Source organism: Coenobita brevimanus, chromosome 6, assembly GCF_032717465.1.
Source record: "Coenobita brevimanus isolate Jiangsu-jjx chromosome 6, ASM3271746v2, whole genome shotgun sequence".
NCBI lineage: Eukaryota > Metazoa > Arthropoda > Malacostraca > Decapoda > Coenobitidae > Coenobita > Coenobita brevimanus.
The window spans coordinates 23220715-23237612 of record NC_136959.1 but is presented as its reverse complement, the minus strand read 5'-3'; the positions used below and the strand labels follow the sequence as shown (position 1 = coordinate 23237612).

The 16898-nt window shown below is 40.5% G+C and overlaps 1 non-coding gene across 1 annotated transcript; it reads right to left on the bottom strand.

Annotated features, from left to right (window-relative positions):
- Positions 1 to 5100: 5100 nt before the first annotated feature.
- LOC145403210 (5S ribosomal RNA) lies at positions 5101 to 5219 on the bottom strand. The gene has a single exon (XR_013897948.1). It is a non-coding gene; the product is annotated as a 5S ribosomal RNA (ribosomal RNA).
- Positions 5220 to 16898: the final 11679 nt, after the last annotated feature.

Here is a 16898-nt window from a genome sequence, read left to right as displayed (position 1 = left end):
GAACCACTTCACGTCGTGGCTTACCTTACAACACTCCCAATCATTACCTATGTCTTCGGGAAACTCAAGGCGCTCACACTGGAAAATCTAGAACGTGTTTGAAGCAGCAAGCTTTCTAATGTTGGTATTTTAGCTTTCATTTCCTAGTTCACGGAAGCTACATTAATTTCCAAAATAAGCCTGTTATGGGGCACAGTTTGGCGCCTTCTGGATTCACTCAGCAATATGGTGGTAAATTCTTAGAAACACCACTTACGTAACAGCATGTTTTTTTTCCATCAGCTTTTGAACTGCATGAGAGGGTCCGTTGGGGGTTTCCATGATAACTAGATTTTCGTGATCATTTTTTTTAAAGCAATATGAGCGCTAATATTATCAGAACACTCCCACTCACACACGCTTAAGCAGCATATATTATCTTTTCTTACGTTTTCCAACAATGCTCCATGGGTCTGCTTAGTTGCAATAGTTTCCAAGATGTCTAAGTTTTGGTGCTGTTTTCCAATCTGCATGTCTGATGGTGTTCTCCTTCGCTTCGCTCGCTTAAACGATAATTACAGTTCTCGTAAGGATTTTTTTTTTTCTGTTTCTTCCCGTTCGTATTTCACGCCTCTCGCCACCGCCGCACGAAATACTACTGTCCCCACCTGGTCTGAAACTCACCCTAGCCTGGCATGTGAAGACACGTTTTTTTTTTTTTTTTTTTAATTTAGTATGAACCTTATATTTTATGACTAAAAAAAAGACTGATGTTGAAACAGCTCCTCCAGTATAGTCACATTTTCTGTTCAACGCGGCCACGGTATGGGAGACTTTCACTCGAGCGTGTGGTAGGTGGTGGCGACTAATCATCCACTCACCTGATGTAGTGCTGTCTATTTTTTCCTTCAACTTCATCATTCTTCTTCTGTGTCTGCCCTCCCATTTCTCCTGTCTTTCCTGTCCTTTTCAGGTGGTTTTACACTGAGTGACAAGCCTAATGGTTTCCTGTAAGCCAGGAAACCATTTACAACGCTGGGTGGTAACCATATAACCCACCTACGTGTCAACAAGTGGGTTGATAGAGGTTTAGTGCCCTCCCCGTAAAACAACTTACTCAAAGACCCCTTACGGAATTACAGCGTCTGGCAGTACATAACTATAGACAGTGACAACTCTCCTATTTGTTCTCTTGATTCTTTGCAAATGAATTACCAATACAAATACAAACAAATACATGTAATGACGCATAAGAGGCAAGATTTGAGAACTGCATTTATTAGTAATTGTTGCCTTACTAGCTATTTTCCTTTTTTTTTTTTCTTTATCAAATGCTCCCCTTTCTTTCCTACATTTTTTCTTCTGTTCCTTTGCTCCTGTTGTTTCTCCTGTTTTATATTCAATCCTTAATCTCTTATTTTTCTTCGTTCTCTCATTTTTTACTTTTTTTTTTTTTTCTCACATCGCCTATAATACCTTCTTTCATCTCGTATTTCTCCGTTCTCCTGTCTGTCATTCCCTTCACCTGCCCACTTCTATCAGCATTTTCTTCCAACGTATTATGGGTATGATGGAAATAATCTCTCTTTATTCAAATACTGTCATTATTACTGCCCTTCATTTATCAAAGCAATGAATTAACTTTCCGCAGCGGTGGTCGAGTGGGTAGCGTTACAGACTGATGCTGCCTCTTAGCGCCAGAGTTTGAATCCTGTTTACACGCAGCTGGCATGTCAACGGAGGTGGGTTCGTAGATAAAATGAATAGCCTACCATGGATAACATCTAGGGGAGGTAACTATGGTAATACGGATCATGAAGTAACCCTATATCCCAGGAGAATGGGTGAACATCCCACCACAGACACAGAGACTTAACTATAGAGATGACCACCAAGACTAAGTGCTTCATGGTGTCTGCTGCCACTTTCACTTTAATGGAATATCGGTGCTCTCTCTCTTTCTCTCTCTCTCTCTCTCTCTGCTTCAGTTCAGCACCTCTGACTCAACTTCATTTTCCTCTCTCCCCAACCACGCAAACTCTATCTATCTGTACCTTTTATGTCTTGTTATCTGTTCTTTTATTCATTTATTAATTTTCTTCAAGCTCGTGTGTGTTCTCAGTCCTTCCATTTGGCCTTAACTTACACTCGTTCCTCCCCGCCATTTTCTCCTAAAGCAAGTTATTAGATTTTCTTCCCTTGGTTCGCGTCAGTAGCAGCGTCCTTTATCGACACCCTTTTAGCCTAACAACGTTGCTGCCTCGCCCATCAAAGAATCCAGGTTCCTTCACACCGCTTTCCATTCCTAGTTACAGTATTTCTCCCTCCGAATATCCACCTAGCTTCCCCATCTTTCATCTTGTAAATCTTTTTAGCGTAATTCACTCACCAATTCCACACTGTGTCTTCTTACAACGAAACACTTTCTTGCTTCACCTTGACCTTCTACTCTGTTCCAATACTGTTCACCCACCTGCACTTCGCCTCTCCAAAACACATCGCCAGCGTATCTTCATCTTCGGCTGTCGACACTGTTATTTACAAAGTTTTCTCATCTCATTTTCCTGCTGTTTCTACTTCACTTTCTCCTCCTCTTTTCGCTTGTGGAGACCGGTGTCATCTCACAGTTTCTTTAAAGTTCTATAAAGACAAACCTCCTTGAACTTTTCATTTGCACCTCGTCATCGAATCAAGATAATTTCACATTGCAGTATGTGTTACATCTAAGCAAGTGTTTTTGTATAGTACATACAACATAATTACAAATCATGTCATTAATGAAGTATGAAGGACTGCATTTCTCCTTCCTACACATGTACAGTATCTCGGGGGGGGGGGGGAATAAAGGTTTTCGTAAGGTGGTCGTAGATTTTAGGTGATGATTGACCAAATCGTTAGCATATTCAACCCCAAAAAGCTCGGAGAGGGAATAATATTTTCCTCCCTTATGAAAAGGCAGCGTGAATAACACTGGTCATGAATGTGTACTTACCATTTACAGGTGTTTATGGCGAATACAGCTCAATTAGCACTTTTAAAGTTAGCAAAGTATGCAACGTGCACCTTCTCCCTTATTTATAACCCTTAAAAAAATAATTATACACGTAAAATTATTATAGGTGTATGCAAATAACTTCAATTAAATGAGCCCTCATATACTTCGTACTTCATATTCGTCAAATAAACCAATGACATAGCAGTGTAACTCAGCAGAAGTACATAAGTTATCCCTTCGAATGTCGACGCGTCAATGTGACGAGCAGAAGAAAGACAACTAAACCGAGCCTCAGACAAACTTCAGTCACCCACAGCCTTCAAACTAGTTGTAATTTTTGGCGCCACACCTGCTGTTGTACAGGAACGGCACTTGGGGTACAGGGATTTGACTGATGTGCTATAACTTGTTTCATAATCCACATATTTTCCGAATGTAAAGCATGTCTCGTTCACCACCACGTAACTCCGGCCTCGGCGATATGACCTGATGTGGCCGGGTGTTGTTGATATGCTGGTGACACGCTTTTGCTGGTGAGGTTCGAGAGCCATAGATAAATATGGTGGTGGCAAAAGGACATATGAAACTAATGGGATAAGGAAGGGGAGCTTAGAAAAAGTAACATAGAAGAAAAAAAATCGATATTATAGTAAATAGAAAGGTGGACGAGAAAAAAGAGGGTGAAGCTAGAAAGATAGAGCTGGAACAGACAGAGGAATTTAAAATGGCCAACACTTCCAAGGGAATGGAGGACGACTTTCATACAGCTACAGTACGTAATGAAGGGGAGACCGAAGGTGAGATGGAGGGACAGAGTGGAGAGATATATGTGAGGAGGGAGTGTGAGCCGGAGGAAGGACAGTCAAATGGCAGAGGACACAGGGAGATAGAGGAGATTTGTTTGTGGCGACCCCTTACGGAATTAAAGCGTCTGACTATGTTTTGAGTGAATGATTGATTAACATGCAAATGCATATAATCCTAAAATTTGTGTACTGTATTTGTGTGGATCGACCTTTAACCCCAAAATCTCTTGAAAAGATCTTAATATAAAAAAAAAATGAATAATTATCCAATAGTTTATATTTTAAGCTAAGTGGTAAAGAAATAATGTCGCTAAAATTAAAAATACTTGAATAAACTATGCGAATGCAATACGGCCCCCACCACAGTGTGGAATCCATAATAATATCTTCTAAAAAATAGGGAAAGGATATAGATAGATAGATGGATGGATAGATATAGATATAGATAAAGATATAGATATGTATATAAAGGAAAGATTGGAAGAGAAACAATGTGTGGAGAAACGTAGACGGAAGGGAGTTAATGATAGGGAAGCTTGAGAAAAAGAAAAGAATTTGAATATGAAAAAATGGGGAGATGTATAAGCAGAAAACTTGAAAGCTGAAAGAGGGAAAGAAATCAGAGTAGGAGTAGGGACGAGGTCAGGAATTAGGGTGAAAAGATTATAGAGACTGGAGAACTAAAAGAAACAGTATTTTTTTTTCTGTCTGTCACATAATCTTATATTCCCTTTCTGGTAACTTTGTAGCGTCTGTTGCAGACGGCCTCTAAAGCTATCAACAGCGGTGGTCGATAGGGTTCTGTCTTTTCACCAAATCTCTCCCTGCTATCTCTTGGTAACCATCTAAGCTTTTCTGTCCATTCGTATGCTGAAAACTCCATCCTTCACTTGTCCACTCGCTTTTCACAGAGTCTGTCACACCAATTGCCTCACCAAACTGGGGACAAGGCTATGGCACCAGATGCCTATCTCAACTGTTGGTTTTGATTTGGGTAAAACAAATCCTTTTTATTTTATTTTAAGTAAAGAAAACACATTCTTCATCTTTCAATCCACCGAAATCTTCAAAAAATGTGTCCTATAATTTTCAGCAATATACAGCTTCGTGTTTCACTGGAATTTCGTTCTCTCCCAGCTTATCATGAAAAATATCACACATTTTCACTTGCAACATCCACTTTAATGGTTTACCGAATTTTTTTTCATTCATTCATTGCCAGACGCCATGTATCCCAAACGGGGTGGCCAAGGGCTTAGAGTTAATTGTTTTACAGGGAGGGGCACTAATCCTCCACCAACCCCACTTGACACGTAGGGGTGCCAACAGCATCTGGTGTTCCCAGGCGGTCACCCATCCAAGTACTAACCAGACCCAACGTTGCTTAACTTCGCTGATCGGACGGGAAGCGGTGTACTCAACGTGGTATGGCCGTTGGCTCCATGATTTTCTTTTGCCGTGTGCATTTGTTGACTTTATACTCAGGCCTTTTTCTTCGCGGTGGCGTACAGCTTCTATGAGTGGGAGATTAACCCCATTCAGCTCATCTAAATATGGTGGAGTCAGTGATTCTTCACCTCATCCATTGCCTCATTGCCGTAACGTTGTTTTAATGATTATTGTTCTTTTGAACTGTCTGCTTGCATCCCTTCCCCATTGCGAGCGTTGCACAGTACCAGCCAAGCAACTCCCTCACACGTTTTTTGTTCTATCTAAGGCAAGAGTTTTCCAGTACTGTCAGTTTTTTATAGATTCAACTGGTCAACTCTGAATTTGTCTTCCTTAGGCTGTATTTCCCTCTGCCCATGACCTCCAGTCTTCTAAACAGTGTCTAGACATCGCGGAAAAATTGAATCTTGATATGGCTCTCTTTTCCTATTGTTCCCGCAGAGAACAAGTGTTTTCAGTCCTCCAGCACTTAGCTCTGGTCGGCAAATCATGCTGGACAAGGAATCGCCTGTAATTTCCTATAAACATGAACACACTCGACGCTTATGCTTCAGGAAAGGGGAAAAAGGCCATAACGCAACTGCAGGAGAGACAGACGATACTGATTCTTGCACAAAACAACAGCAGGGTAAAGGCTGTGGTTATTTTATAAGTGTAATATATCATCACAAAGTTATAACTTTAAGGATGTGCACCGCTGTGGCCTTGGCTGGACTGGCTAGGAGTCTTTGGTCTGTCTTTTTTTCCATCACTATGATTCCCAGTGATATGTTTACGTCAGACGCTGAAACTATATTTTTACTTGTTCGTCCGTTCTTTTACAGATTCCCTGCACCTACTGTATAATGCAGGCCGGGCCATACACTAGCCCGGTCAGTGGGGTATGGGATGATTAAAAAAAAATAGTAAGGGAGAAGGTCACGGCCTGGGGATTGCCCAGCACACAAGCCCTGTCTCCTGGCTGGCTTTGTGGTGTGTGTGTATATTTTTACTCTTTACTGAACCGATATAATACAGCTGACCTAGGGGCGATTACTTAAGTATTATATCACTTCACCGTGAAGTGATGAGGTCTTTGCATATGGTATTGAAGTAGGCTGTCATTATCTACACTTCTTTCACGAAACATACAAGCGTCATATTTATACCACCTAATAACAACTTATAAATCGAAACGGAGAAATCGTTAATATTTCCAGTCCCTCAACGATAAAAATATATATTTTTTAGCTCTCTGCGAAGCCCCCTATTTTTCCCAGCAGGCATTCTCGATGTAAAAAATCCCATTCCCTGCGTCTTGCCACCTGGAGAAGTGTTTGTTTTCTGGCCATTTCCCACGCCGATATAAGGTCAGGAAGAAAACTGGTGCCGTAACTCCCACTTATTACTCTGCTAACATCTCTGAGTCGCCCCAATTCCCCGCCACAGCACCGCTCCCACCTCCTTTATTAACTGTATCGCGGAGACTTCTTCACATATTACACACTTTGAGCTTTCATCAAAAAGTTCATTTTATATACGAGAACACTGACGTCGACAGTGGGTGATGGTGTGTGAGAATAAAAAGACCTTGTGTGTGTGTGTGTGTGTGTGTGTGTGTGTGTGTGTGTGTGAGAGAGAGAGAGAGAGAGAGAGAGAGAGAGAGAGAGAGAGAGAGAGAGAGAGAGAGTTTAACAACACCAACACAGGTTTTTATAGTTATATCTCATTATGATTTTTAAAAAGAAGTGGTCTTAATAATTAAGGGGAATACTCCAAATTCCAAGTATTACATTTTGTGTTTGCGCCAATAATTTCCATAGTATATTGGCCTGGGAGGAAGGTAGAGTCCCGGAGGATTGGAAGTCAGGTATAATTATTCCCTTGTACAAAGGAAAAGGGGGAAAACAAGTGTGTGGTAATCATAGGGGCATTTATCTTCTTAGTGTAATAGGAAAAGTGTATGCTAGGATACTTATTGACAGAGTTAGGGAAATAACAGAGGAATTAGTTGGAGAAGAACAGGGAGGCTTTAGGAAGGGAAGAGGTTGTGTAGATCAAATATTCATTCTTAGATCCTTAGTGGAAAAGTTTCTAGAGAATGGAAAGAAGTTGTATGCGGCTTTCATGGATTTGGAGAAAGCATATGACAGGGTGGATAGACAAGGATTGTGGAATGTATCAAGAATATATGGAGTAAATGAGAAGTTGTTGAATGCTATGAAGAGTATGTATGATGGTGCTAAGGCTGCAGTGCGTGTGGATAGTGAACTGAGTGAATTTTTCTCTTTGAAGGTTGGGTAGAAACAGGGATGTGTCATGTCTCCATGGTTGTTCAGTCTGTACATGGATGGGGTAATAAAAGAGATACAAGGTAGGGCAGTGGATATTGGAGTGGCCCTGGTGAGAGAGGGTAGCGTTTGGAAACTCCTTGTACTGTTGTTTGCAGATGATACAGTGTTGTTAAATGAAGACGAAGGGGAGCTGCAAGGCTTGGTGGATGAGTTTGGGAGAGTGTGTAAGAAACGGAATCTAAAGGTGAATGTAGGGAAGAGTAAAATGACTTCCCCCCTGAGAGAGGGGAAGTCAGTGAATATACAGTGAGGCTGGATGGTGAGGAAATGGAAAATGTGAGTACGTTTAAGTACTTGGGGAGTGTTATGAGAAAGGATGGAAGTTTGTAGGGTGAAGTGCTTGAAAGGGTACAACGAGGAAGAAAGGTTGCTGGTTCCTTGAGAGCAGTGATAAGAAACAGGAAAGTGAGCATGGAAGTGAAAAAGTTACTACATGACAGTGTTGTGATACCAACTCTAACGTATGGAAGTGAAGCTTGGACGTTGTTGGACGGACACAAGTTAAGAGTGAGAACAGTAGAAATGAGTTACTTAAGAGGAGCCTGTGGAATCACATGGAGAGACAGGCTGACAAATGAGGATATAAAGGAGCGTTGTGGTGTGGATGTGGATGTGATAGGAAGCGTTAGGAAGAACACACTGAGGTGGTTTGGCCATGTGGAGAGGATTGAGGGTGAGAGACTGGCGAGGTGAGTGTATGTGAGTGAGGTGGAGGGGGGAGAGGGAGGAGGAGGCCGAAGATGAGATGGAGGGATGGAGTGGAGTAGTATATGACAGAAGGGGGTGTGAGTTGGGAGCAGGGCAGTGAAATGGTGGGGGACAGGGTGACTTGGAGGCGAGTTGTTTGTGGCCACCCCGTACTGGATTAAGGCGTCTGGCAATAGATAGAAAGATAGATATGTTGGCGAGGATAATGGGAGTCATACGTGTAGTAGTAGTAGTACTACTACTAGTAGTAGTAGTAATAATAATAATTATTATTATTATTATTATTATTATTATTATTATTATCATAATAATAATAATAATAATAATAATAATAATAATGTTGTTTCTCAAACGCGCGAATTCAAAAGAGTTTAATAGGTTTCAAAACTCGAAATACCAACATGACCATGTAATTTTGCATCATAAATATTGGCCTAATTAAACCCTATGTTGATCCACAGTTATCCCATCAACAGGATCATAAGTTGAGAAAAGAAAATTTCTGAATCACTTCTTTAAAAATTCCACAGAGGTAGATAGCCTTATAATATGACTAACTTATTAAATAATCTAAGTGTTGTGTGGAAACATAAAAGGAAGAAAAAAGAGGGACATGGAGCCAATGGATACCCCATACTGTTCTAGCCTTCATCAAAACAATTCCAGAACGCCTGACAGGAGGAGGCAACATACTGACTTCCAGTAGATCCTTAGAATCATAATGTTTAAACCTGAAATCGATAAATGGGACACTGAATCCAAAATCTGGCAATGATTTTTTAAGTTCTTGGCAATGATGGAACGTATTTGGCCTTCCTGTATGGCTGCTGGCTTTATTCTGTAGCATGGGATGCAAGTTGACCTTATATAGTAACCACAGACATTCCATATAGAACCATGAAAAATTAGGGTTTCGAGCTCCACCTTGCGATTTAAGGTTAAGCATACGACCTTTATATTCACCACACTTAAGAGCCTTAAGGTTCTTTAAAGTTTAAATCATCCAGGCTCTTCATGGAGCTAATCTAATTCAGTTAAGAATGGAGTAATAGGGGCCCTTGGAGAAAGACCAAAAATGATACTACCGCCCTATTCAGTATCTGCTTAGTATTAATAATTTGTCAGGTCAACCCATGAAGTGTTACAATAGTCACTGAGGAACAACGAACGAGTGAATATCGAAATACACTGAGGATCTATATATTTACATTTTTTGATATACAAATCTCGAACACTAAAACTGAATGCTTTCACTAATGAATTTATATACTCCCTAAAATCCAATTTCAAATTAAAATATAAGTCAATATTTCAAACAGAATTGGGAGAAATGAACTATATTTCCCCGTCAGATGACAAATACTTAGCTGAGCAATTTTTAAAGGATACAGGGGGCACTCACCATCCACTCACTCGATGTAGTGCTGCTTTGGGTGTCTGCCCTTTCCTCTCTTCCATCCTTCCTCTTCTGTCTTTCTTTCCTTCACCCTTTCCTTTTTCTTCTGCCTATGGGTGACTTTACATTCCCTCTTGTGACTTTCATTCCTTCACTCTTTCCTCTTCCTTCTGCTTATGGGGCTTATGGGTAACTCTACACTGAGTGACTAGCCAAATGGTTTCCCGTACACCAGGAAACCATTTACTACGCTGGGTGGTAACCATATAACTAAATTATGGCGCCTGGTGGTTTAGTGGGTAATTATGGTGCTCCAGTCGGACTGAGCCGGTGCAGGTTTATATCCAAGGGGTGGTTGGGCTTATTGCTCACGTAATGCCACTCAGAGATGAGTGAGGCTGGTCACTCTCATCTTAAATGTCAGGACCGACTTGCCGAGCCCCAGGCTCCTACACTTCTCATGGGGCTACATAGGATTGGATGATGGATGGGTGGATAGTACAGTATCACAATTTACTACATTTGAGGGGAATTGGTTCTGTATATTTACAACTCTATTAAAAAAAAAAAATGTTTAGCTTCATGTGACTGAAATCGTCTGCCAATAATTTTATGCCCATTACCTCTAGCACACTTTGACTGATCAACCGTGAAATATTTATCAATGGCCATATTATCCTGTCCTTTGAATATTATAAATACTTGAATTAAATCTCCTCATAACCTCCGTTTAGTTAGGGTAAAGAGATTCAGGGCTTCTAAATGCTCCTTGTATGGTTTATTTCTCAATCTAGGTATCATCTTTGTCACTCTTCACTGTACTCTCTCAAGTTTCTCCATATCCTTTTCATAATACGGTGACCAGAATTGAATGCAGTGCTCCAAGTGCGGGTGCACTAAGGAATTATACAAAAAGAGGATGATATGCTATTTATATTCAGATGCTCTACCTATGAATCCAGTCAATTTATTTATTCATTTTTTTTACAGCTTCTGTACATTGTTTACTTAGTTACAAATAATTTGTTATTATAACTCCTAAATTTTTCATGGTTAAACCTTTCAAGTTGGACATTATTGATGTTATAACTGGCCCTTACGTTTTCATTGCCAATGTTTAGCACTTTACATTTATTTTACTGAAACCCATTTGCCATGTTTGGGCCCAGTTAAACAGTTGATCAATATCTCTCTGAATTGCCTGCCTCTGCAGTGCTGTATCTGCTCTGTTACCTGTTTCAGTATCGTTGGTAAATTTAGATACCTTACCAAATAATCCTTCATCAATATCATTTATGTACAGTATATTAAAAAAAGAACAGGACCTAACACTGAACCTTGCGGCACTCCACGTGTAAAACCCAGTATGATTCATTTCCATTTACTACAACTCTTTGCTTTCATCCGATGAGCCAATCGTCGATGCACCCAAGCACACTGCCACTGAAATCAAGTGCCTTTAGCTTCTGAAGGAGTCTTCTTTGTGGAACTTTGTCAAAAGCGTTCTGAAAATCCAAATAGACAACGTCAATGGATTTAGTCTCGTCGTACATATTCAATATAACATTGAAAATGTCCAACAGATTCGTGAGGCAAAAAAGATTATTCAGAAAACCATGTTGCGAATCTTTGATGAGATTATTTGCTTTCAGTTGTTTCAAAAACTTGTCGCTGTAAGAGTTTTAAGCAATTTGCAAACCACTGATGTTAAACTAATTAGGTTGGTAGTTTTCTGGTTGTGCTCTGCTGCCCTTTTTGAATATCGGTGTTACATTTGCAAGCTTCCATTTGTGTAGCACCTTACTGCTTTTTAGTGATAAGTTAAACAGCTCAGATAAAGGCTTTGATATTTCATTCTGTAGTTCCTTTAAGGAGATATTTTGTCCGGTCCCAGTGTTTTTCTCTTTTTCTCTCTTTTAATTTGCTAATTGCTACTAGTGAAGAATGTGGAAACATTAAAGCTTAAAATAGTAGATCAGTGGATGCAGTGGGATTCAGTCCTTCAGTACCACTTTACTAGCTTAGCAGTAATAAAGATAGAGCAGTGGCAGTGTGGGGTGAGGGTGAAAGTTGGTAGTTACCCCTGCACTGGCGGTCACCTTATTCTTCATTTACCATTAATCCATTCACTCCTTTCACCTATTTTCTACCGTACATTAGTACTCCGGCCACTGGACACTTATTCAGCATTAGGGAACACTCATGTAGTGAAGGAGGGAAGGGAAAGGATATATCTAAACTCTCCAGTTCAAAATGTGTCTCCAGTGTTGAATAAAACTGTCAGATGGCTGCAAGAATAACATAAATATTTTGTCAAGGGATGGACTTTCTTCATTTCGCGCTAGGAAGACTTGCTGCCCGCTCCATTGCCAACTTGTCCTCCACCACCTCCTCTCTCTCTCTCTCTCTCTCTCTCTCTCTCTCTCTCTGCGCGTTTGTAATCCCTTCACCTTTCCCTCACTACCCTACTCACCACATCTCTATCACTTCCCACTTTCACCCCTTCTTCCTCTCCTACCCCTCGTGTACCTGCGGTTCCGTATGCCTTTATCTATTACCCCTTTATCTACTACCTTCATCATCCATTTACGTTCATCATTTTTCATCTCAGTAGCCTTCTTCTGTCCATTCATTCACTTGTCATTTTTTACCCTATCGCTCTGCTCTCCTCTTCCTCACTCGTCTTGAGCCCTCGCACTCTTTCATTTCTCTTTCCATGGGCTTAACATTTCTCGCCTTATCTCGCAGCTTCCTTGTAGTGCCACACATTTAATATTCATGTATATGTTTAGAGGTACTGTAATTTCTAAGTTAGATAGGGTGTAATCTGAATACTAGTCTATAAATTCCTGTTCTAAGTAGTTCATATATTAATGATCGATGTAGGGTTAACTTTATTTTTATATGTATACATCTCTGTATCTATGCATAGGTGGTGTAATCGTGAGTGTTGAGCTATGGGAATTCATCCATCTGGTAGAGTAATGAATAACAGATGCGTGCAACCTTCCCGTTGTTTGGGCGTCGTTGTTGGGCGCCAAGGTTAAACCTTAAACAGAATAATAATGGGTATGCAATTCTTTCCGTATCATTGTTGTGAAATGCTTGCTAATGAAGCTGCTAGAGCCAAATATGTAAGATTAATAGTCAAAAAAGGCCAAAATAATGTAATTTGTGAGGATCTAATAGTCCCGCTTGCCTTAGCCGTCACTAGATGGCATAAGCTACCCCGAATTCAAGGCGGGATGGCAGTAAATTCAGTATTAAAATTTAGTAAGGATTGAATCCCAAATTTTCCCCAATTCAATCAAAAGTCCTAACGTCATGTGTACACTACTATATAAATACTGAAGAGAATTAAAACCCACCATATCGCAAAAACACAGTCTCATTTGATCTAGCAGTGGCGTCCCTTGGTGCCTGATATGCCCCATTCACTACCTAGACCTGGTGTATAACAGACGTTGGTTCAGGTGAGCTGTACACATTCCTCCTTTCTCCCCCCCTTTCTTGTTTAATCCTTACTTGTCGTGAACCATATGAAGTAATGTTGTTAAAAGCTTAACGTACAGATTCGCTACCTAGACCTGGTGTATAACAGACGTTGGTTCAGTTCACAGACACCGTGACGTCGGGAGTGTGCACGAGGCCATCATGTGATATTGCCCATAGACTTGTCGTACACACACACTGACACTACCCATGAATAGTTTATAAAATGAATGTAGTAGAAATGGTATTATGAATCAATCAGGTGAACTTTTTTTTCGTAGATAAGGTATAGAGTTTTGAAAATTAATGTGGTCATGTAACGGAAAGGCGAATTCAAACTCATCAACCGTTTTCTTTCTCTTATATTAATATGTTAGTAAACTGGGAGCGTTGAAGGGAACCTAGTGGTTGTGAGCAAAAATGTGATTTTTGAGTTGTTCCTCGAGGCTAAACAAGCCCGAGTGATTATGTATTTTTGGTGATTATGCGTTAATGATGATTATGAATTATTAATAATTATGAATTGATAGTGATTGTGAATTATTAGTGAATTGTATGATGAGATTATACTACACGGACGAAATAGAACACCAGTGATTATTTTTGGTTCGAGGCTATGCCAGCCCGAAAAGACAATTCATGCCAATAAATGTCCCAGTCTTGAGGCTATTGACGAGCCCAAGAATAACTGATAATAAAGAGTGTAGTATGATGACCTCAAAAAATCACCGTTGAAAATTCCCATTGTTTCGCTTGGTGACAATATTGTATGATGTTCGCCCCAAACCATGGCTTTAATTTACAACCCTTTTACATATGATTAAGGGTCAGGTAACTCAAAATGTCTGTTGATTAACCAGTATAGAATTATTAAAGTAAAGTATATGTCATTTTTATACCCAATCAAGGGAATTATGTCCTTTCACGCATAACTCACTCCCCTTCCAGTTCAAGATTCCTCCGCTTTGGGAACGACGAACACACGTGGTACTGACTTAATCTCGACTCGGCCAAAACCACAAACGTTACCAAATCTATCTGTTAAACAATTAACCTTTATCATTCAAAGTCGAAATGCTACCCCCCCCCCTTTGTTTTTACTGAGGTGAATATTTTATCAGTCATTGATGGTAGACTAAGTTGAGTACCATTTGTATTATCAACGAGTAAGTTAAACAGAACCAACAACGGTGGGAAATCCAATTTCCGACCATTACACTGGTAACACCGGTAAGATTAAATATCTGGCGTTACACTGATGAACAATAATGGTGGATAAATAAAGCCACCATTACATCCTCTCTGTTTCCTCCCTCCTCTGACAGTCCATTCTCTCTTTACAGGTCCTACTCACTGTGTCTCTCCTCTCTTGCCTCCTCCCTCCCTCCACCCTCCGTCATACCCAGCACTCATCTCAGTCCCTCTCCCTCCCGTTTATCTCACTCCTGCCGTCTCTCCTTCCTCCCCTGCTCTTCCTCCCTCTCATTCACCAAATGCGCTCACCTTCCATTCCTTTTCCAAATTCGAACCTTTTCTTTTACTCCTTCTTTTTCTGGTCATTGCTGTCTCTGTACCTTTGCCTTTCTGGATGTTTTCGTTTTAGCGATATCATTGCAGGCTTATTAATTTATGCCTATTCGGTAAGTTTTTTTTTTTCTTCAATCTCTTCCCTCCGATGACGCCATTTTTCTCTTTCTTGCCATCTCCTGACGAGTTCAATCGATCTACGATAGATAGACTTTTCGAACAGGAGGAGATAGATACAGCCTTTACTAGTCTCTTTTCTGGCGTGAGGTTAACATAACTGAATGAAATCGTCGGGTAGTGGCCAGAAAAATAAAATCTAAAAAAAAAAAAAAAAGCGTGATTGTAATGTAGAGGTTAATTCTTTTTCCTACCTGACACCTTTTTTTCGATCTTGGAGACTATGTGCTAATGAAGAGGTGAGTGGAGTTGTGTCAGGCTCGGTCACTAGGGTACTTTCACCTCAACCTAGGGTAGATTTTCTCTTTTTGCAGCTTTTTCCATGTAGCTCAGTGGCAGTATAGGACAAAAGAATAGCGCTAAGTTTCTTAATCTTGACTTGGCTCAGAATTTTTTACTTCTTCAACTAATTTCATGTAGCTCAGAATAAGACAATGCTGTGGCTTTCCATTCTTCCCTTACCCACATCATCGTAACCTGTATCATTTTCAGGAGTCAGTCTACTGTTTGAACTCAGCGCTGGAGATGGAGAGATGGCGGTTTTAGGCCAAATTATAGTTAAAAGAGGATACAAGAAATCTACATTACTCCTCCACAGCTTGGGTTACACCACATGGGAATTTTTCAGGAAGTGACGTACCGGTCTCTGTTAACTGCTCAGTCGCAAAGTTCATAAGCCCAAACTTTAGGTTCTTTACTTCAGTCAGTTTTTTTGAAAATGACGCAATTAGATTTTAAAGAATTAATGTAAATGATGATATAAGACGGGAGCAGGAATAACTAATGAAAAGGAGGTACAGTACAATAATAGAGTCAGTGGCTTTAGAATAAGTGTAAACGCGAGTAATGTTCTGTCGATGAGGTGATATGTGTGCGGCATGTATTGGTATGTTTTTTGTACTTGTGTATGAGAGAGAGGAGAGAGAGCTGCCATTAACTTCTCGAGACACTCGCAGACTCATGTTTGAAAATAAGAGTACCGTAGTTTTGTTGAGTGCGAAGCTCAGTACAAGATTGGTTTTACGGTCAGAGGATATCCGATTAATACGTTTCTCTTCCTACTTCGCATCTTTGATTACACTTTTAACTTGTAAAAATCACACCCATGTCTTTATTTGTATCAGTCCACTGTAGTCCACGGCAGAACCACCACACACCTCTATGTCCTCTCCCTCACCTTCCCGTTTTCAGTCCCTTCTTCAGCTGTCTCGTCTTTCCTTCCTTACCACCTCCCGCCATTCTCCCTCCCTTCAGCCTTTCCTCCTGCCTTCCTTCAACCTTCCTTCCCCTTTCCTCCCCTCCTCTCGTCTTTTCCTCCTGATATGATAGGAAGGGTTGGCTTGAGCACCTAATATACTTGGTATTTACGTGTGTCCACAAGTATAGAAGAAACTACCTAAATGCTAAATGCTGCTTAATGACACCTTCACTTGTACCCACCTCTCTCTCTCTCTCTCTCTCTCTCTCTCTCTCTCTCTCTCCCGACGCACCTACGAGAAGTAAAAAGGAGAAAAAAACTGAGAAAGATTTTTTCACCAAACTTTCTGTGATTATACTCTAACAAAACATTCAGTTCTGTTCCGTGATTTAATTATTTATTTTCTACACTTCCTTGTGAGCTGCATGAACGAAAGGCAATTATTGATTATGTGTGTGTGAATGAGAGAATGTTTTCTGAATGTGAGAACATGCAGAGGTTGAGGATGTGGGCCCTCTGACCACTACTTGGTGCTGATCAGTCAAGGTACAAATGCACTGGATAAGTAGGAGAAAAGCGCAGGAGGAAGCAGTCCATAAAACGAGGATGAAAAGCTTGCTGGAGGATGATAAAAGGCAGAATATATGAGTGACGCGGAAGAGCGATTGGGGTGATATGATTTGGAGCAGATGGGGGAAGTGGAACATGCGTGCACGTATTCCCAGAAGAAATCTGTGCAGCATGTAAGATGGTGTTTGGGATGAAAAGAAGACGAAAGGGGGTGCAAGAACAATATGGTGAAATGAGGAGGTGAGACAGGCTGTGGCGCAAATGAAGA